The sequence below is a fragment of the Staurois parvus genome, unplaced genomic scaffold, assembly GCF_062004578.1.
Source record: "Staurois parvus isolate SC_StPar_1 unplaced genomic scaffold, SC_StPar_1.0 ptg000453l, whole genome shotgun sequence".
In the NCBI taxonomy this organism is placed as follows: Eukaryota; Metazoa; Chordata; class Amphibia; order Anura; family Ranidae; genus Staurois; species Staurois parvus.
In genome coordinates, this window is record NW_028318249.1 from 894,960 (window position 1) to 900,959 (window position 6,000).

At 48.5% G+C, this 6,000-nt stretch overlaps 1 protein-coding gene across 2 annotated transcripts in view; it reads right to left on the reverse strand.

Moving 5' to 3' along the window:
* Positions 1–4,157, reverse strand: part of LOC149453057 (stathmin-4) — a 28,303-nt gene extending 24,146 nt beyond the window's left edge. For both annotated transcript variants that reach the window (XM_089688742.1, XM_089688743.1), the window contains exon 1: positions 4,037–4,157. The gene's annotated coding sequence lies outside the window, so the exon portion shown is untranslated. The remainder of the gene's footprint in view (positions 1–4,036) is intronic.
* Between the last annotated feature and the right edge of the window lie 1,843 nt (positions 4,158–6,000).

Below are 6,000 nucleotides of genomic sequence, written 5' to 3' on the forward strand. Positions count from 1 at the left end.
AGGTACCAGGGGCATTTCATGGGGCCCCCTACTGACCCCGGGCCCTCGGGCAGTGCCCGAGTGATCAAATGGTCAGTCCGCCTATGGCGGGAGCACAACATCGCAGCTTCCATCCTCGGCTTCTCACACAGGCCTATGCTGTGGATGGATTGCCTTTCAGACACCTGCTTGCCTACGTTGTTGCAGTTATAATGATCCAATATTATACAATGGAACATTCATCCTAATGCCTAAAGATAAGCGCAACGCACGGCACGCATTTCAGTCTTAGAGGGTTTGTTCCAGAAAAAAATAGGTAAACACTTCGCAAAACTTTATTATTCAAGGACAATCGGAACGAAGCCCCACCTAGGACCTTATCGCCGACACTTTTGATCCACCATTGCGGGTAATCATAGAGAATCTTTGGTGGGTGAAATGCGTCAGAGGGTGCTTTGTGCATCTCATCTGGAATAATAAAGTTTTACAAGCGCTGGTTTTTCTCTGCATGCGTTGGTACAAGGGGCGGACTGACCATTTGGAAACTCGGGCACTGCCTGAGGGCCCGGGGTCAGTAGGGGGCCCCATGAGATGCCCCTGGTACCTTTTTCATAGGCTTTTTTGAGTTTGGGCAAGGACACAGGGGCCCCATGGTCCCTTATTGCCCGGGGGCCCCATGAGTTGTCAGTCCGCCCCTGGTTGGTAGTTGGAGGATGGGCCCCTGCTTTGCACCCAGGCAAGGGAGTGATCCATCATAGAGAACTCGGAAACCTCTACATGAACCCTGCCAGCTACCAGTGACATCATACTCCAGCTGAATAATTCCTAAGAGGGTTTGGACATACATTGGGAAAGATGCAACCTGTGACCTGCGACTGCTGGCAAAGTAGACATCCTACTTCTACATCATACGGCATGCTGGGACCTGTGGTTCTTCAAGATGAAGTCATCTGAAGGCTGCTTTAGCAGTAGACCACCTAAAATGATCCTGAACTAGTCAGTGAATATGGGAAACCCGGGCCCACCAACAGGACCATGTCCCACCTGCTTCGGCACTCCAAGTTCAACCAGCTGATGGTTTGTATTTGCCGGTCTAACCGGCACTCTTGACTCATTGGCCACTTCTGGTTACAAACCATTACATCACACCCCACCCCACCCCCATCCAACAATAAAATGAAGTGGACTCCCAATGGGTAGGCAAGTTAAATAGACAGAACTATATGAAGGTAATTCTTTCGGTTGGGTAGCTGTTTTTTGTCCGGGAGGCCATTATCTGCTTGGACAAGGCCAAGTTTGGTGACCACCTGGCCAATGCAAACAAAGATACACCTAGCCCTACCTAGGGCTTAGTACACAGGACTGTATGAAGTAAACCCATTCAGTTGGGTGCTGGTTTTAGTCCAGGATGCCAATATTTGCTTGGCCACAGCACAGTTTTGTGACCAGCGGAGCAATACATGTGAAGATACACCCAACCCTACCTAGCAGTGCCTGCACATACCGGCATGATCACGTGCTATTCACAGTTGGTTGGTTGATTCCAGCTACCGAGCAATACATTAACCCTAGTGATATAATAAAGTGGACCGCCTTGGGTAGGCAAGAGGTTCAATAGACAGGACTATATGAAGGTAACCCTTTAGGTTGAGAGGCTGATTTTAGTCCAGGAGGCTATTATCTGCTTGGACGAAGCCAAGTTTGGTGACTAGCAGACCAGTACATACAAAGATACACCTAGCCCTACCTTGGTGGTACAGAACTGTTGGAAGTTAACCCTTTCAGTTGGGCGGCTGGTTTTCAATTGCTTGGCCAAAGCCAAGTTTGGTGACCAGAAGACCAACACACATAAAGACACTCCTAAGCCTACCTAGCAGAGCCTGCACATACCACCTTGATCCCATACCAGTCACAGACAGGACTCATTACAATACACAAAACGATACACCTAGCCCTACCCAGGGCTGACTACACAGAACTGTATGGATTTAACCCTTTCAGTTGGTTGGCCTGTTTTAGTCCACAACATCATCAGCTGTTTGGACAAAGCCAAGTTTGGTGATCACCAGACCAAGACACATGAAGATACTTGTAGTCCTAAGTAGCAGTGCCTGCACATACCACGGGGGGCTCGTTAAAATACACACAAGGATACACCTAGCTCTACCTATGGCTAAATACGCAGAACTGTATGAATGTAACCCTTTCAGTTGGGTGGCTGGATTTAGTCCACGACGTCATCAGCTGCTTGGACAAAGCCAAGTTTGGTGACCACCAGACCAAGACAAACAAAGACACACCTAGCCCTCACCTAGGGGTAAATTCACAGAGCTGTATGAATGTACCCCTTTCAGTTTGGTGGCCAGTTTTAGTCCAGGAGGCCATCAGGTGCTTGGTCAAAGCCCAATTTGGTGACCAATACGCCCAAAGATACACTTATCTAGCAGTGCCCTCACATACCAGAATGAGCCCATGCCATTCACAGAGGGGGCTCATTACAGTACACACAAGGATACACCTAGCTGTATGTAGGGGTAAGTACACAGAACTGTATGAATGGGCATACCCTTTTCAGTTGGGTGGTCTAGGAGGCCATTGATTGCTTGAGAAAAGCCCAGTTTGGTGACCACCAAACCATTACACAGATACACCTACCTAGCAGTGACCACACACACAAGCATGATCCTAAGCCATTCACGGAGGTCGGTCATTACAATACACACAAGGATACACCTAGCTGTACATATGGGTAAATACACAGAACTGTGTGAATGTAACCCTTTCAGTTGGGTGGCCAAAGCCCAGTTTGGTGACCACCAGACCAATACACTTGTCTAGCAGTGCCCTCACATACCAGCATGACCCCATGCCATTCACAGAGGGGGCTCATTTCAATACAAACAAGGATACACCTAGCCGAACATAGTAGTAAGTACACAGAACTGTCAGTTGGGTGATCTAGGAGGCCATCGGTTGCTTGAGAAAAGCCCAGTTTGGCGACCACCAGACCATTACACACATACACCTACCTAGCAGTGACCACACATACTTGCATGATCCTAAGCCAATCACGGAGGTCGGTCATTACGATACACACAAGGATACACCTAGCCATACGTAGGGGTAAATACACAGAACTGTGTGAATGTAACCCTTTCAGTTGGGTGGCCAAAGCCCAGTTTGGTGAACACCAAATCATTACACAGATACACCTACCTAGCAGTGACCACACGTACCAGCATGACCCTAAGCCATTCACAGAGGGGGTTCATTTCAATACACACAAGGATACACCTAGCCATACATAGGGGTAAGTACACAGAACTGTATGAATGGGCATACCCTTTTCAGTTGGGTGGTCTAGGAGGCCATTGGTTGCTTGAGAAAAGCCCAGTTTGGTGACCACCAAACCATTACACAGATACACCTACCTAGCAGTGCCCACACCTACTGGCATGATCCTAAGCCATTCACGGAGGTCGGTCATTACAATACACACAAGGATACACCTAGCCGTATGTAGGGGTGAATACACAGAACTGTGTGAATGTAACCCTTTCAGTTGGGTGGCTGGTCGTAGTCCAGGAGGCCATCGGTTGCTTGAGAAAAGCCCACCAGACCATTACACACATACACCTACTTAGCAGTGCCCACACCTACCGGCATGATCCCGTGCCGTTCAGACAGCACCCTCAATCCTTGCACACTAAGCTCACCACACACACGTTACAATCTGATTGTACAATCTAATTTACATCTACCAACAAGTACGTAGCGCAAGGACCTGCCTGATTGACTAGTTTAGACGGGTCCCCATATTGCATCGTTTTGGTAGATCTAAGGTCGGGCGTACGGAGATTGCCTGGTCAGATTGTAACATGTATGGTGAACCTGATGGGTAAAATCTTACCAAAACAATATATATCAGAGTGTTCACAAACTGCACAAAGTCCATGAGAAGCAGGCGCCGGGTGCGTCAAGGGTCGCTGAACAAAATGAAAGGCATCTGATAGAACACAATCGGATTGTACACGTCTGCAGCTTCCGATGCACTCACCTTTGTCTTCTCGGAGACTGTGCTTGTACCAGCTGTACTCCCTGAATTAAATCCCTCACAACCAGCGCTCAGCATCAGCACCACTGCCCCGGCTCTCCCCATGACATCACTTCTAAGCTCCCCCATTGGCTGGCTCTCCCCGCTCGCTGATTGGCCAGCATCTTCTGGGGAAACTCAGTCTTGCCGAGTAACACGCTGCATATTGGAAGGGGATGATGTCACTGAGAAACCCTTTTCTCTCCATCAGCCGGGAGCTGGAGATAAATAAATAAAAGGCTAAAGTCCATAGAAAATCGCACACCTGATCCGTATCAGCGGCTATAAACAGCGATTATTGGAAATATTATTGATTGTCGCTATGACTAGAGCCGGCTCTGATCTGTGCCGGGGACAGTCTGTGGAATGAATCATTTGTTTTTGAATTTGGAGATCATCAGATTGATACAAAATGTTCATTTCCTGGCTTCTGACAATCGGAATATTTGTGTCCTTCCCTCATATATGAAGAGCGATGCCTAGGATGGGAGGGGATGGTGAATGCTGATTGGGTCAGGCGCAAGGGCGGACTGACCATTTGGAAACTCGGGCACTGCCCGAGAGCCCGGGGTCAGTAGGGGGCCCCATGAGATGCCCCTGGTACCTTTTTTGTAGGCTTTTTTGAGTTTGGGCAAGACCACAGGGGCCCCATGATCCCCTAGGGCACTGCCTGAGGGCCTGGGGTCAGTAGGGGGCCCCATGAGATGCCCCTGGTACCTTTTTTATAGGCTTTTTTGAGTTTGGGCAAGGACACAGGGGTCCCATGATCCCCTAGGGCACTGCCTGAGGGCCCGGGGTCAGTAGGGGGCCCCATGAGATGTCCCTGGTACCTTTTTCATAGGCTTTTTTGAGTTTGGGCAAGGACACAGGGGCCCCATGATCCCCTATTGCCCCCATGATTTGTCAGTCCGCCCCTGGTCAGGCGTCATTCACACCTAGCAACTTGGAGTCGCTGGCAAAATCTGATATCGCAACAAAACACATGGGTGCCATTCCTTCTTGCTGGAACCCCGGACATGGTGCGTTCTTGCTGCGATGGTCAAAAAATGCCCATCAACTGCGACAAAACGCCCATAACAAAATCACTCAAAAAGGTTCCTGAGCTTCTTTTGCACCACAAAACGCACATAAGGCAGTCCATTCCAACCAGGGGCGGACTGACCATTTAGGCACTCAGGCACCGCCCGAGGGCCGGGGTCAGTAGGGGGCCCCTGGTACCTTTTATAGGCTTTTATGGGTGTGGTTTGAGTGTGGGCAAGAACACAGGGGCCCCATGATTTCCTATTTCCCGGGGGCCCCATGAGTTATCAGTCTGTCCCTGATTCCAACGCATGTAAATCGCAATATAACATACGTTCCTGCAAGGAGATGTGAAAGGGGAATGTCCCCAGATGCAGGACTCAATGAGCCCTAAGCCCTGGTTCACACCGCCGCGATTTCAGGTGCGATTTGGGAATTGAAATCGTACCTGAAACTTAAGACATTGACATTCAATTTCATTAGATGCAATTTTAATTCCCAAATCGCACCTGAAATGGCATCTAATGAATGTGAATGTCAGTGTGCGATTTGCTGCAGTGAGATTTCTAAAGTAGTTCTTGCATTACTTTTTCCGTAGTATTGTTGCGATTTCACATACATCGAATATAATGGAAATCGCACTGCAAATTGCAAGAAATCGCTGAAAATCTTCACAAGTAGCAATAAAGCCTTCATAAATCGCACCTGAAATCGCACTGCAATTGCACACAAATCGCAGAGGTGTAACCGGTGACTAAGTGCCCGGTCATACCAGTGCAATTTGCGAAAATCGCACCTGAAATCGCATCTAATGAATGTGAATATCAGTAATCTAACATGTGCGATTTGCTGCAGTGTGATTTCTAAAGTAGTGCTTGCGTTACTTTTTCTGCAGTTTTGTTGCGATT